The following is a 16412-nucleotide window of genomic DNA, read 5'->3' on the forward strand; positions in this document are numbered from 1 at the left end:
AAATAGAGGAAGCTCAGTGAAATTCAGTGGAGAAAAGAGGCTGAAATAAGGATAGCTCAGTGAGGAAATTCAGTGGAGAAAAGAGGCTGAATAATTCAGCCAGAAGGTAAGAGAAAGAACGACATGGTGAGACCAAGTTTCGGTGAACAAGGCCCGCACTTTATTTTCCAAAGTAGTTTTTATACCTTAAGTTATGCATAGAGGATAATGGGGGAAGGGGTAGAGTCATGCAGTAAGCCAGGCTTTCTTCCTGCAAACTTATCATATGCAAAAGCTTAGGTGATTTGCATTATCTTCTGGCCCGGAGGCCTGTGAACATTTTAAGACCTTTTCTTCAGAAAACCTATTTTTCTCTAAAGGTGATTGGTCAGGAGCCACCCTCCAAAAGCATTAGATAAAGTTGCATTCCTACAGAGCAAAGGTGTGGTGGGCTATAACAAGAAAAAGAATTAACTCAAGGGTCCCAGGTTACAAACATTAAAGCTACTACTTACACCAACTATATTAATCAATACACTGCCAGGGACACAGCAGGTAAGGGATATGGAAACTTAGCAGCAAACATTGGCTCAACAAGTGAAAATCCCTTCACCAATACAATTTCTAATCAATCTTTTAACTACTCAAAAGAATCTGTGTTTAGACAGTTTAGAACATCTCCTGCCTCTCACAGTTGGGAGGCTCTGAACAATCACATGTGGCCAGTAAAACCTATTCAGGCAGGCTAGAGGATTTCCAAAGGAGTTTGTAGGTTAAACACTGTCACACCCAGGAATTATTAACTGGAGCTGTAAGCTAACTCTTTTTTCAGAGAGGTAGTGGGGGACAGCCCCCCGTAAAGTCAGAGGTGTAGGTGGAAGCACAAAGCAGAAAGTAGGCAGACTCTGGTTTTGGGGGTAGATTGCTCAAGAATTTCCAGGGAGACTCCTGAGGCTTGATCCCGCCTTTGCGTATGCCAAGCCTCCTTCCTCATGACCTTTGCCAGAGGCGGAGCTCGCTCCCCGCACATCAGCACCCCACGGAGAGAATCAGGCTCCCTGTGCCCCTATGTTGGGTGTGTAGATTCACACACAGTGGTGTCTCCACGGGAGCCAAGAATGTTCCTGAGAGATGAGGTTCACTAGAGCTCTCTTACAGAGCATAGACCTGTCCATGTGGTTTTGCCTTCCCCTGTGAGTTGGGTCCCCGAGGTCCGACCCAGCTCCGGGGCAAGAGACCGAGAAAAGTTCTCCAGGAACCGCTTTTCGCCCAGGCTGGAAAACGCTGTGCACAGGAAGTAAGGCAAGCCAGCCTCCTGCAGGGAAAAAGAGGCCTTACTCTGCCTTGAGGAGCAGGCTGCCAGAGTGTGTGAGAGCTGACTTGTGCCTTACTGGCCTCTGGTCCGCCATTGCCTGTTCAACAATGCTAGGGCCCAGGCCTTCTTAGAGAAGGGTTTGGGTGCGGATTTCTACAAACTGCCAAGGGCTACAGCAATGAGAATTCTCTCGGCGGTAAGGAAGAGCATTGTATGGATTCTCCAGCTGTTTTCTGAACGACAGCGTCAAAGCTACACAGAGAGAATCAGGCTCTCTGTGCCCCTATGTTGGGTACGCAGCTTCTCACACAGAGGAGTCTCTATAGGAGCCAAGAAAGTCCCTGAGAGATGAGGTTCACTAGAGCTCTGCTACAGAGCATAGACCTGTACATGCCGTTTTGCCTTCCCCTGTGAGTTGGGTCCCCGAGGTCCGATTCAGCTCCGGGGAAACAGCCCCTGACAAAAGGTCTCCAGGAACTGATTTTCGTCCAGGCTGGGAAATGAAGTTCACAGGAGGCAAGGCAAACGAGCCTCCTGCAGGGAAAAAGAGGCCTTACTGTCCCTGGACGAGCAGGCTGCCAGAGTGTGTGAGACCTGCCTTGTGCCTTAGTGGCCTCAGCTCTGCCATTGCATGTTCATCCTAACGAGGACCGAGGACTATTTGGAGAAGGGTTTGGGTGTGGATTTCTACAAACTGCCAAGGGCTACAGTAATGAGATCTCTGTCACAGGTAAGGAAGAGCTTTGTGTGGATGCTCAAGCTGTTTTCTGAACGACAGGTTCAAAACTGCACAGAGAGAATCAGGCTCTCTGTGCCCCTATGTTTGGTACACAGCTTCATCACAGGGGTGTCTCCGTAGGAATCAAGAAGTTTCCTGACAGAGTGAGGTTCACTAGAGCTCTCCTAGAGAGCAAAGACTTGTCCATGTTGTTTTCCTTTCCCTGTGCGTTTGGGTCTCCGGGCTCGGCCCCAGCTCCTTGGAAACAGCCCCTGAGCAAAGATCTCCAAGAACCACTAATCCCCCAGGCTGGGATATGGAGTTCGCAGGCGGCAGGACAAGCAAGCCTCCTTCGGGCAAGAAGAGGCAGCCAACCGGCCTGTGTTTGTAAGCCTCTATTTGCAAGGAATGGGTTAGCTTCTCCTAAAGGAGACCTCCAGATCTGCTCAGAAGTCGGTAATTCCAGAGGCAGTGTGCAGGGTGCTGACTGCCGTTGGCCAACCTTGCAAAGACATTCCTAGATTCTAGCGTTATTTTCCATGAAGGAGTAGGCTTCCGGAATATGTCAGACTTGACTGGCGCCTTACCGACCTCAGCTCAGCTATTGCCTTCCCACTGAAACTAGGACAAGGGCCTACTTTATGTAGGGTAAGGGTCTTCTTCTTTCCAAACTGCCAAGGGCTACAGCAATGAGACCTGTGTCAAGGCATGGAAAGCCTCTGTGGGTGGATTCTGAAGCAGGTGCTTTGCCACAAAGTATCAGCACCCCACGGAGAGAATCAGGCTCCCTGTGCCCGTAGGTTGGGTTGTGTACCTTCACACACAGGGGTGTCTCTATAGGAGCCAAGAATATTCCTGAGAGATGAGGTTCACTAGAGCTCTCCTACAGAGCACAGACCTGTACATGCCATTTTGCCTTCCCCTGTGAGTTGGGTCCCCGAGGTCCGATCCAGCTCCGGGGAAACAGCCCCAAGGCTGGAAATGCAGTTCACAGGAGGCAAGGCAAGCGAGCCTCCTGCAGGGAAAATGAGGCCTTCGAGTCCCTGGAGGAGCAGGCTGCCAGAATGTGTGAGACCAGAGTGGTCCCGTACTGTCCTCAGCTCAGTCATGCATGTTCCTCCAAACTAGGACCCAGGCCTACTTGCAGAAGGGTTTGGGTGCGGATTTCCACAAACTGTCAAGGGCTACAGCAATGATAACTCTCTCAGCGGTAAGGAAGATCGTTGTATGGATTCTCAAGCTGTTTTCTGAAAGTCAGGGTCAAAGCTGCACAGAGAGAATCAGGCTCTCTGTGCACCTATGTTGGGTACGCACCTTCACACACAGAGGAGTCTCTATCGGAGCCAAGAATGTTCCTGAGAGATGAGGTTCACTAGAGCTCTCCTACAGAGCATAGACATGTCCATGTGGTTTTGTCTTCCCCTGTGATTTGGGTCCCCTAGGTCCGATCCAGCTCCGGGGAAACAGCCCCTGAGAAAAGATCTCCAGGAACCAATTTTCGCCCAGGCTGGGAAACCCTGTTCACAGGAAGTAAGGCAAGGGAGGCGCCTGCAAAGAAAAAGAGGCTTTACTGTCCCTGGAGGAGCAGGCTGCCAGTGTGTGTGAAACGTGATTGATGCCTTACTGGCCTCAGCTCCGCCATTGCATTTTCATCCGAACTAGGACCTAGGCCTACTTGGAGAAGGGTTTGGGTGCTGATTTCTACAAACTGCCAAGGGCTACAGCAATGAGAACTCTCTCAGCGGCAAGGGAGGGCATTGTATGGATTCTCAAGCTGTTTTCTGAACGACAGCGTCAAAGCTGCACAGAGAGAATCAGGCTCACTGTGCCCCTATGATGGGTACGCAGCTTCACACACAGAGGTGTCCCTATAGGAACCAAGAACTTTCCTGACAGAGTGAGGTTCACTAGAGCTCTCCTACAGAGCAAAGACTTGTCCATGTTGTTTTCCTTTCCCTGGGCGTTTGCGTCTCTGGGTCCGGCCCCAGCTCCGTGGAAACAGCCCCTGAGAAAAGATCTCAAGGAACTGCTTATCCCCCAGGCTGGGAAGTGGAGTTCGCAGGAGGCCGGACAAGCAAGCCTCCTTCGGGCAAGAAGAGGCAGTCAACCGGCCTGTGTTTGAAAGCCTCTATTTGGAAGGAACGGGTTAGCTTCTCCAAAAGAAAACGTCCAGATCTGCTCAAAAGATGGAAATTCCAGAGGTAGGTTGGAGGTACCTGACTGCCCTTTGCCAGCCTTACAAAGACATTCCTAGATTCTATCGTTATTTTCCATGAAGGAGTAGGCTTTGGGAACATTTCAGACTTGAGTGGCACCTTATCGGCCTCAGCTCAGCTATTGCCTTTCCATTCAAATTAGGACAAGGGCCTACTTGGAGAAGGGTTTGGGTGCGGATTTCTACAAAATGCCAAGGGCTACCGCAATGAGAATGCTCTCAGCGGTAAGGGAGAGCATTGTATGGATTCTCAAGCTGTTTTCTGAACGACACTTCCAAAGCTGCACAGAGAGAATCAGGCTCTCTGGGCCCCTATGTTGGGTACGCAGCTTCACACACAGAGGTGTCTCTATAGGAACCAAGAATGTTCCTGAGAGATGAGGTTCACTAGAATTCAGCTACAGAGCACAGACTTGTCCATGTTTTGTCTTCCCGTGTGAGTTGGGTCCCCGAGGTTCGCACCCGCTCCGGGGAAACAGGCCCTGAGGAAAGATCTCCAGGAACCGCTTTTCGCCCAGGTTGGGACATGCAGTTCACGGGAGACAGGGTAAGCGAGCCTCCTGCAGGGAAACGAAATGGGCGTTCCCAGCCATAAAGGCAACCACCAGAGAAAAACTGGGAAATACCCAAACCCCACCCTCCCACATCCCCGCCAGGACCCGATACCCGACCCGCGCCGCCCGGCTTCGCCCCGCCCCGGGCGCGCTCCCGGCGCGCCGCCCACCTTCACCACGGGCTCCCGGTGAGCCCCGCCCCCACGCCCGGTTCCAGGAGAGCCTCTGGGACCTCGCTCCCGCCGCCCGGTGAAACGGGAGGACAATCCATCCAGCCCACAGAGGCAATCCAAGCTGTCTAGAATTCAGGGATCCAACGAGGACTACGGAAAGGAAAGATGACCTGACCTAGGAGGGCCATGATATTCTATAGAACCGGACAAAGTTGGTTTCCAAGGAAACTTGATTCCTCGGAACCCGGAAAGCTGGTTCTTTTCATATGCAATTCCAAACACTTAGCTCCTTCCCAAAGCCTGCCTGGCCGCCAGCCCCACCCCCCACTCCCCAGAAAAAAACGGCTCAAAGAAATCTTTTCCATCTCAGGCGGAAAACTGGAAGATGTCTTGTCTTGTCTGTCTGCATTGATGTCTGTGTCAGTGTGAGCCTTGTGATTTTTGATAATAGTGCTCAAGTTCTGAGTTCTTATTTCAACGGTCTCAAGACAAGGCAGCCCTTGCCAACCAAACTGCTTCCAATACAAGAAAACATTGACCTCAGGGAATGTCAGAGTCCCGTGAACTGGGAACTAGTCAATATTAAATATCTAGTAGTTTTGGTTTTGCTCCTCTACTGTAGACATGTCTAAGAGTCATCAACATTAAGCACAAAATGCTCATAGTGCCTCGGTTTGTTCTAAGGTAAAAATTGCTATATCGTTATATCTGTCACAAGCTTGTCAACAAGAAAGTACCTCGAAAGAACAGGAACAAAACGAAAAATTAAATGTGATATGAGCTTTTAGATAAACTATGAACACTAATTACACTCTACAATATCTGCCTATGAGAGTCTTGATTGAAGGCAGAGGAGAAGGGGACGACAGAGGCTAAGATGGTTGGATGGCATCACTGATTCGATGGACATGAGTTTGAGCAAGCCCCTGGAGTTGGTGATGGACACGGAAGCCCAGCGTCCTGCAGGCCACGGGGTCCCAAAGAGTCAGACACGACTGAGCAACTGAACGGAACTGAACTTACAATCGTTTCTCCAGGTGTTTTGGTTACCCGAGTTTCTATCCTGTGCTCAACTAAGTGACGACAGTGTACTGAAGAGCTGGGTCATTTCCAAATAAATTAAAGTTCTGAAACATTCACGCCTTGAAAGGACCTCCCTTTTACACAGAAACAAAAGAGATTTTTGACTATCCAATAATAGTGTCTGGCACCATCCTGACATGTGAAACGTAAGAAAGCAATTTTTTTTTGTTTTGTTTGGTTCTGATCTTGGGGTGTGTGTGTGTGTGTGTGTGTGTGTGTGTGTGTGTGCGTGTGCGGGGGAGCGGGGGCGGGGGGCGCTACTATCACTGATAGGTATGTTCACCAATCTGTCGAATGCCAATATAAAAGTCAGTTCTTGGTTGCTGAAGGGAAATGTATGACTTGGTATTAAAAGAAGGTATGTGGAATGAAATCGCATTTTCTGAAGGCAAACGACGTCGTTCTTTCTTCCAGGTGGCAGTTTCAGGATGGGAGAAGCAAAGGAATGGGTACAGAATGGGATAAGGAGGTTGTAGGGAAAGTGGACCCCCAGAAAAGAGTGTTGTGCCTAGCACAAGGTTTCTTGAGAGGTTGAACTGCCTTTGCTAATGGATTTTAAGTTTCTTTACCTCTTCCGTGATCTCTTCTAGGTTGACCTAGAACAGAAATCTTTTGTTAGCTTTGGCTAAGTGGAGAAGTATTGCTTCACGGTGACTTGTGTGATCCTACCTGACTGTTCTAAACCCTTTTGATATCTATGCACTGCTGCTGCTGCTAAGTCGTTTCAGTCGTGTCCGAGTCTGTGTGACCCCATGGACGGCAGCCCACCAGGCCCCGCAGTCCCTGGGGCTCTCTAGGCAAGAACACTGGAGTGGGTTGCCATGTCCTCCTCCAATGCATGAAAGTGAAATGTGAAAGTGAAGTCGCTCAGTCGTGTCTGACTCTGAGCGACCCCATGGACTGCAGCCTACCACGCTCTTCCGTCCATGGGATTTTCCAGGCAAGAGTACTGGAGTGGGGTGCCATTGCCTTCTCCCACATCTATTCACAAGCCTGCCTAAATCATTGACTTCTAGCCACCTTTGGGATGCCAAGGACCACCCACCCTTACCAGGCCACAGAGGAGAGAAAACACTTACCACAGGAGGTCCGGGTAAGGAACAAGGAACTAACAAGCTCCCACCAACCAGGATTCTGCAGAGGTCAACAAGAGGTCAGCCAGAGATGGGAGACTGCAGTCCAGAGGTCCTAGCAACTTCCAGCGAGCAGCAAAGACCCAGCATAGTCAAAACGAATTCAATGTTACCAAAAACAAATAAATCAACGGACAGAAGTTCTTTGAACACATGACTGAGATTAGGGGTGAGGCAGAACATGTATGTGCCAGGATACTCTTAAAGTACGAGAAAGCAAAGCAAGGAAAGACAACTCTCAAGCTGTCCAAAGTGATCAAAATGAATGAGTACACAGTTTTACCTGTATACACTAGCAGATAATAATCTGAAAAGGAATTTTTAAAAAAATTCCCTTTCAATACTGTCAACATGAATCAAATGCTTTGCCACGGATGTCACGAGGATGCAAGACTGGCACACTGGAAATTCTACACCGTGGCTGAAAAAGATCCTGAATACATGGACAGATATTCCATAGCGATGGAAAGACTTAAGATGGCAATACCATGGAATGCATCTTCAATCTGAAATGAAGATTCGATATGACTTGATCGCTCAGAGCTTTTGTGTCATCAAGTGTTACGGAAGGATAAAAGAGATCGAGAAAGCTGCTGACATAGACTTGGGGCGGGGTGGGGGGGCAGTAAGAGTACCCCCTGCGGGTCTTTAGCCCGATGTGATGCAGCCACTAGCAGTCTGCTAAGGAAACAAAGGCAGTGTCTCAGAGCATGACACCAGACCCCCTCACCCACGACATGCATTGAGATAACATGGGCAGCAGGTGAGTCATCCCGGGCTAAAAAATGATTGACATGAATCTTGAAGAAAGGCAGATTTCCAGGCAAATATGTCATTTCCTTAACATAGATGAGGAGAACAAGGTAGGAGGAAAACTTACTGTTTGGTTCAGGTCACTTCTGAGCCTTTTGGGGGAACCGACCTGAAGCCAGAGTCTAGCGGAAATACACAGGCTTTGAACATCGCTGAAGACCAACATTTCCTAAGGAAAAAACGCATTGCTTAGCTCAAGGTTTGTCTGGGAAATTCTTACACATCAGGAGATGGCTCCGAGGTGGATTTCTACAAAGAACATCCATGCAAAGGACAAGCCTGCACAGCTCTGTGCACATGTGCCCCCTCCCCCCCTCACAGACAGCGGCATTTCCAAGTGACCTCCTAAGGCCTTCGCCAAACTACAGGGGCACCTCTGGGCTTCCTGTTTCCCTCATTTTTCGGAATCTTTTCTAAAAAAAAAAGAAACACAAAAAGCAAATTAAAAAAAAAAAAAACCCCGCACATTTCTTCGTACAATGCCACAGTGGAAGGAACACAGGCCTTCAATATTAAGACCTAAATTTGCAAAAAACTTGGAGCTTGGTTTTTTGTTTTGTTTGAATCAAACCACCACATCATTTAAAATTTTTACACGTTCTAATTATTCGGTTCCCAAACACCAAACTTGTACTGCACACGGTCCCCATGGAAAGGCCCCCTCAGCAGGACAGCCACAGATGCTGCCATGAAAGGGCAGCAGGGTGCCCTCCTCCCTTGTTTGCTGCCTGGGCGGCCACCGGGTTTTGAAACCCAGGCACCCTACTAAGTTTCTAGGGTGCAATTCGTGGACCCTTCCCTTTCCCATCCCAGCAGGTGGTCAAGGGCCCGCTGGCCTCCAAAGTGCCAGAAGCAGGGCTGGGCCAGCCGGCCAGAGTTCAGGGTTCTGGCCCTTGGACTTGCAGCGGACACTAGGCTGCTTGGGAAAACCGCGCGGCTCTGACCTTTCAGCAAAGGGGTGGAGCGGTCAAGGCCTTGAGCCCAAAGGCGAGGCCTTTCTGCGACCGCCAGGTTGTGCCAACAGAGGGCGGACTACGTGGTTCCCTGCTCCACGCAGTCCCAGTTCCCTGACCTGTGGTCCGCACCCCTCCGCCGCGCCCACTGGATGCCGACCCTTGGGGACCCAGGAGCGCATGCAATGGGCGTTCCCAGCCGCCATGGCGACCCCCGAGAGGACAACGGGGAACCCCTCCCCTACCCCCGCCAGGAGCCGACCCCCGCCCCGCGCCGCCCAGCCCCTGCCATGCTCCCGGTGCCTTCCCAGCCGCAGTGGGGATCCCCGGAGCACAACTGGGACCGACCCCCACCCACAGCGATCGGAGTCTCCACCCGCGCCGCCCGGGTTGACCCCGCCCCGGGTGCGCTCCCGGCGCGGGTCCAGCCCCAGTGGCGGCCTCCGAGAGCACAACTGGGATGCCCGCCCCCGCTCCGCCATGACCGGACCCCCGACCCCCGACCCCCGACCCCCGCCCCCCGCCGCCCGGGTTCACCCCGCCCCTGGTGCGATCCCAGCGCGTTTCCAGCAGCAGTGGCCACCCCCGGGAGCACAACTGGGACCGCCCCCCATCCCCGCCACGACCCGGTTCCCGACCCGCGCCGCCCGGCTTCGCCCCGCCCCGGGCGCGCTCCCGGTGCGCTGCCCACCTTCACCACGGGCTCCCGGTGAGCCCCGCCCCCACGCCCGGTTCCAGGAGAGCCTCTGGGACCTCGCTCCCGCCGCCCGGTGAAACGGGAGGACAATCCATCCAGCCCACAGAGGCAATCCAAGCTGTCTAGAATTCAGGGATCCAACGAGGACTACGGAAAGGAAAGATGACCTGACCTAGGAGGGCCATGATATTCTATAGAACCGGACAAAGTTGGTTTCCAAGGAAACTTGATTCCTCGGAACCCGGAAAGCTGGTTCTTTTCATATGCAATTCCAAACACTTAGCTCCTTCCCAAAGCCTGCCTGGCCGCCAGCCCCACCCCCCACTCCCCAGAAAAAAACGGCTCAAAGAAATCTTTTCCATCTCAGGCGGAAAACTGGAAGATGTCTTGTCTTGTCTGTCTGCATTGATGTCTGTGTCAGTGTGAGCCTTGTGATTTTTGATAATAGTGCTCAAGTTCTGAGTTCTTATTTCAACGGTCTCAAGACAAGGCAGCCCTTGCCAACCAAACTGCTTCCAATACAAGAAAACATTGACCTCAGGGAATGTCAGAGTCCCGTGAACTGGGAACTAGTCAATATTAAATATCTAGTAGTTTTGGTTTTGCTCCTCTACTGTAGACATGTCTAAGAGTCATCAACATTAAGCACAAAATGCTCATAGTGCCTCGGTTTGTTCTAAGGTAAAAATTGCTATATCGTTCTATCTGTCACAAGCTTGTCAACAAGAAAGTACCTCGAAAGAGCAGGAACAAAACGAAAAATTAAATGTGATATGAGCTTTTAGATAAACTATGAACACTAATTACACTCGAAAATATCTGCCTATGAGAGTCTTGATTGAAGGCAGAGGAGAAGGGGACGACAGAGGCTAAGATGGTTGGATGGCATCACTGATTCGATGGACATGAGTTTGAGCAAGCCCCTGGAGTTGGTGATGGACACGGAAGCCCAGCGTCCTGCAGGCCACGGGGTCCCAAAGAGTCAGACACGACTGAGCAACTGAACGGAACTGAACTTACAATCGTTTCTCCAGGTGTTTTGGTTACCCGAGTTTCTATCCTGTGCTCAACTAAGTGACGACAGTGTACTGAAGAGCTGGGTCATTTCCAAATAAATTAAAGTTCTGAAACATTCACGCCTTGAAAGGACCTCCCTTTTACACAGAAACAAAAGAGATTTTTGACTATCCAATAATAGTGTCTGGCACCATCCTGACATGTGAAACGTAAGAAAGCAATTTTTTTTTGTTTTGTTTGGTTCTGATCTTGGGGGTGTGTGTCTGTGTGTGTGTGTGTGTGTGTGCGCTGTGCGGGGGAGCGGGGGCGGGGGGCGCTACTATCACTGATAGGTATGTTCACCAATCTGTCGAATGCCAATATAAAAGTCAGTTCTTGGTTGCTGAAGGGAAATGTATGACTTGGTATTAAAAGAAGGTATGTGGCATGAAATCGCATTTTCTGAAGGAAAACGACGTCGTTCTTTCTTCCAGGTGGCAGTTTCAGGATGGGAGAAGCAAAGGAATGGGTACAGAATGGGATAAGGAGGTTGTAGGGAAAGTGGACCCCCAGAAAAGAGTGTTGTGCCTAGCACAAGGTTTCTTGAGAGGTTGAACTGCCTTTGCTAATGGATTTTAAGTTTCTTTACCTCTTCCGTGATCTCTTCTAGGTTGACCTAGAAGAGAAATCTTTTGTTAGCTTTGGCTAAGTGGAGAAGTATTGCTTCACGGTGACTTGTGTGATCCTACCTGACTGTTCTAAACCCTTTTGATATCTATGCACTGCTGCTGCTGCTGCTGCTGCTGCTGCTGCGAAGTCGTTTCAGTCGTGTCCGAGTCTGTGTGACCCCATGGACGGCAGCCCACCAGGCCCCGCAGTCCCTGGGGTTCTCCAGGCAAGAACACTGGAGTGGGTTGCCATGTCCTCCTCCAATGCATGAAAGTGAAATGTGAAAGTGAAGTCGCTCAGTCGTGCCCGACTCTGAGCGACCCCATGGACTGCAGCCTACCAGGCTCTTCCGTCCATGAGATTTTCCAGGCAAGAGTACTGGAGTGGGGTGCCATTGCCTTCTCCCATATCTATTCACAAGCCTGCCGAAATCATTGACTTCTAGCCACCTTTGGGATGCCAATGCCCACCCACCCTTACCAGGCCGCAGAGGAGAGAAAACACTTACCACAGGAGGTCCGGGTAAGGAACAAGGAACTAACAAGCTCCCACCAACCAGGATTCTGCAGAGGTCAACAAGAGGTCAGCAAGAGATGGGAGACTGCAGTCCAGAGGTCCTAGCAACTTCCAGCGAGCAGCAAAGACCCAGCATAGTCAAAACGAATTCAATGTTACCAAAAACAAATAAATAAACGGACAGAAGTTCTTGGAACACATGACTGAGGTTAGGGGTGAGGCAGTACATGTATGTGCCAGGATACTCTTAAAGTATACTCTTAACGTAGATGAGGAGAACAAGGTAGGGGGAAAACTTACTGTTTGGTTCAGGTCGCTTCTGAGCCTTTTGGGGGAACCGACCTGAAGCCAGAGTCTAGCCGAAATACACAGGCTTTGAACATCGCTGAAGACCAACATTTCCTAAGGAAAAAACGCATTGCTTAGCTCAAGGTTTGTCTGGGAAATTCTTACACATCAGGAGATGGCTCCGAGGTGGACTTCTACAAAGAACATCCATGCAAAGGACAAGCCTGCACAGCTCTGTGCACATCTGCCCCCTCCCCCCCTCACAGCCAGCAGCATTTCCAAGTGACCTCCTAAGGCCTTCGCCAAACTACAGGGGCACCTCTGGGCTTCCTGTTTCCCTCATTTTTCGGAATCTTTTCTAAAAAAAAAGAAAAACAAAAAACAAATTAAAAAAAAAAAAAAAAACAACCCGCACATTTCTTCGTACAATGCCACAGTGGAAGGAACACAGGCCTTCAATATTAAGACCTAAATTTGCAAAAAACTTGGAGCTTGGTTTTTTGTTTTGTTTTGTTTTGTTTTGTTTGAATCAAACCACCACATCATTTAAAATTTTTACACGTTCTAATTATTCGGTTCCCAAACACCAAACTTGTACTGCACACGGTCCCCATGGAAAGGCCCCCTCAGCAGGACAGCCACAGATGCTGCCATGAAAGGGCAGCAGGGTGCCCTCCTCCCTTGTTTGCTGCCTGGGCGGCCACCGGGTTTTGAAACCCATGCACCCTACTAAGTTTCTAGGGTGCAATTCGTGGACCCTTCCCTTTCCCATCCCAGCAGGTGGTCAAGGGCCCGCTGGCCTCCAAAGTGCCAGAAGCAGGGCTGGGCCAGCCGGCCAGAGTTCAGGGTTCTGGCCCTTGGACTTGCAGCGGACACTAGGCTGCTTGGGAAAACCGCGCGGCTCTGACCTTTCAGCAAAGGGGTGGAGCGGTCAAGGCCTTGAGCCCAAAGGCGAGGCCTTTCTGCGACCGCCAGGTTGTGCCAACAGAGGGCGGACTACGTGGTTCCCTGCTCCACGCAGTCCCAGTTCCCTGACCTGTGGTCCGCACCCCTCCGCCGCGCCCACTGGATGCCGACCCTTGGGGACCCAGGAGCGCACGCAGTGGGCGTTCCCAGCCGCCACGGCGACCCCCGAGAGGACAACGGGGAAGCCCTCCCCCACCCCCGCCAGGAGCCGACCCCCGCCCCGCGCCGCCCCGCCCCTGCCATGCTCCCGGTGCCTTCCCAGCCGCAGTGGGGATCCCCGGAGCACAACTGGGACCGCCCCCCATCCCCGCCACGACCCGGTTCCCGACCCGCGCCGCCCGGCTTCGCCCCGCCCCGGGCGCGCTCCCGGCGCGCCGCCCACCTTCACCACGGGCTCCCGGTGAGCCCCGCCCCCACGCCCGGTTCCAGGAGAGCCTCTGGGACCTCGCTCCCGCCGCCCGGTGAAACGGGAGGACAATCCATCCAGCCCACAGAGGCAATCCAAGCTGTCTAGAATTCAGGGATCCAACGAGGGCTACGGAAAGGAAAGACGACCTGACCTAGGAGGGCCATGATATTCTATAGAACCGGACAAAGTTGGTTTCCAAGGAAACTTGATTCCTTGGAACCCGGAAAGCTGGTTCTTTTCATATGCAATTCCAAACCAGGAGCTCCTTCCCAAAGCCTGCCTGGCCGCCAGCCCCACCCCCCACTCCCCAGAAAAAACGGCTCAAAGAAATCTTTTCCATCTCAGGCGGAAAACTGGAAGATGTCTTGTCTTGTCTGTCTGGATTGATGTCTGTGTCAGTGTGAGCCTTGTGATTTTTGATAATAGTGCTCAAGTTCTGAGTTCTTATTTCAATGGTCTCAAGACAAGGCAGCCCTTGCAAACCCAACTGCTTCCAATACAAGAAAACTTTGACCTCAGGGAATGTCAGAGTCCCGTGAACTGGGAACTAGTCAATATGAAATATCTAGTAGTTTTGTTTTTGCTCCTCTACTGTAGACATGTCTAAGAGTCATCAACACGAAGCACAAAATGTTCATAGTGCCTCGGTTTGTTCTGAGGTAAAAATTGCTATATCGTTCTATCTGTCACAAGCTTGTCAACAAGAAAGTACCTCGAAAGAACAGGAACAAAACGAAAAATTAAATGTGATATGAGCTTTTAGATAAACTATGAACACTAATTACACTCGAAAATATCTGCCTATGAGAGTCTTGATTGAAGGCAGAGGAGAAGGGGACGACAGAGGCTAAGATGGTTGGATGGCATCACTGATTCGATGGACATGAGTTTGAGCAAGCCCCTGGAGTTGGTGATGGACACGGAAGCCCAGCGTCCTGCAGGCCACGGGGTCCCAAAGAGTCAGACACGACTGAGCCACTGAACTGAACTGAACATACAATCGTTTCTCCAGGTGTTTTGGTTACCCGAGTTTCTATCCTGTGCTAAACTAAGTGACGACAGTGTACTGAAGAGCTGGGTCATTTCCAAATAAATTAAAGTTCTGAAACATTCACGCCTTGAAAGGACCTCCCTTTTACACAGAAACAAAAGAGATTTTTGACTATCCAATAAGAGTGTCTGGCACCATCCTGACATGTGAAACGTAAGAAAGCAATTTTTTTTTGTTTTGTTTGGTTCTGATCTTGGGGGTGTGTGTGTGTGTGTGTGTGTGTGTGTGCGTGCGTGCGTGCGTGCGGGGGAGGGGAGGGCGGGGCGCTACTATCACTGATAGGTATGTTCACCAATCTGTCGAATGCCAATATAAAAGTCAGTTCTTGGTTGCTGAAGGGAAATGTATGACTTGGTATTAAAAGAAGGTATGTGGCATGAAATCGCATTTTCTGAAGGAAAACGACGTCGTTCTTTCTTCCAGGTGGCAGTTTCAGGATGGGAGAAGCAAAGGAATGGGTACAGAATGGGATAAGGAGGTTGTAGGGAAAGTGGACCCCCAGAAAAGAGTGTTGTGCCTAGCACAAGGTTTCTTGAGAGGTTGAACTGCCTTTGCTAATGGATTTTAAGTTTCTTTACCTCTTCCGTGATCTCTTCTAGGTTGACCTAGAAGAGAAATCTTTTGTTAGCTTTGGCTAAGTGGAGAAGTATTGCTTCACGGTGACTTGTGTGATCCTACCTGACTGTTCTAAACCCTTTTGATATCTATGCACTGCTGCTGCTGCTGCTGCTGCTGCTGCTGCGAAGTCGTTTCAGTCGTGTCCGAGTCTGTGTGACCCCATGGACGGCAGCCCACCAGGCCCCGCAGTCCCTGGGGTTCTCCAGGCAAGAACACTGGAGTGGGTTGCCATGTCCTCCTCCAATGCATGAAAGTGAAATGTGAAAGTGAAGTCGCTCAGTCGTGCCCGACTCTGAGCGACCCCATGGACTGCAGCCTACCAGGCTCTTCCGTCCATGAGATTTTCCAGGCAAGAGTACTGGAGTGGGGTGCCATTGCCTTCTCCCATATCTATTCACAAGCCTGCCGAAATCATTGACTTCTAGCCACCTTTGGGATGCCAATGCCCACCCACCCTTACCAGGCCGCAGAGGAGAGAAAACACTTACCACAGGAGGTCCGGGTAAGGAACAAGGAACTAACAAGCTCCCACCAACCAGGATTCTGCAGAGGTCAACAAGAGGTCAGCAAGAGATGGGAGACTGCAGTCCAGAGGTCCTAGCAACTTCCAGCGAGCAGCAAAGACCCAGCATAGTCAAAACGAATTCAATGTTACCAAAAACAAATAAATAAACGGACAGAAGTTCTTGGAACACATGACTGAGGTTAGGGGTGAGGCAGTACATGTATGTGCCAGGATACTCTTAAAGTATACTCTTAACGTAGATGAGGAGAACAAGGTAGGGGGAAAACTTACTGTTTGGTTCAGGTCGCTTCTGAGCCTTTTGGGGGAACCGACCTGAAGCCAGAGTCTAGCCGAAATACACAGGCTTTGAACATCGCTGAAGACCAACATTTCCTAAGGAAAAAACGCATTGCTTAGCTCAAGGTTTGTCTGGGAAATTCTTACACATCAGGAGATGGCTCCGAGGTGGACTTCTACAAAGAACATCCATGCAAAGGACAAGCCTGCACAGCTCTGTGCACATCTGCCCCCTCCCCCCCTCACAGCCAGCAGCATTTCCAAGTGACCTCCTAAGGCCTTCGCCAAACTACAGGGGCACCTCTGGGCTTCCTGTTTCCCCTTCATAAGAGAGATTCTTATATTGAGGCCTGTGTTCCTTCCACTGTGGCATTGTACGAAGAAATGTGCGGTGTTTTTTTTTTTTTTTTTTTTTAATTTGTTTTTTGTTTTTCTTTTTTTTTAGAAAAGATTCCGAAAAATGA

At 50.5% G+C, this 16412-nt stretch overlaps 1 long non-coding RNA gene across 1 annotated transcript; it reads right to left on the reverse strand.

Moving 5' to 3' along the window:
- Positions 1–4125: 4125 nt before the first annotated feature.
- On the reverse strand, positions 4126–9177 carry LOC132344736 (uncharacterized). Its single transcript, XR_009493679.1, has 2 exons — positions 7117–9177; positions 4126–4787 (listed from the first exon to the last, which is right to left on the reverse strand). It is a non-coding gene; the product is annotated as an uncharacterized lncRNA (long non-coding RNA).
- Between the last annotated feature and the right edge of the window lie 7235 nt (positions 9178–16412).

Source organism: Bos taurus, unplaced genomic scaffold (assembly GCF_002263795.3).
Source record: "Bos taurus isolate L1 Dominette 01449 registration number 42190680 breed Hereford unplaced genomic scaffold, ARS-UCD2.0 Leftover_ScbfJmS_1254, whole genome shotgun sequence".
Taxonomy (NCBI): domain Eukaryota; kingdom Metazoa; phylum Chordata; class Mammalia; order Artiodactyla; family Bovidae; genus Bos; species Bos taurus.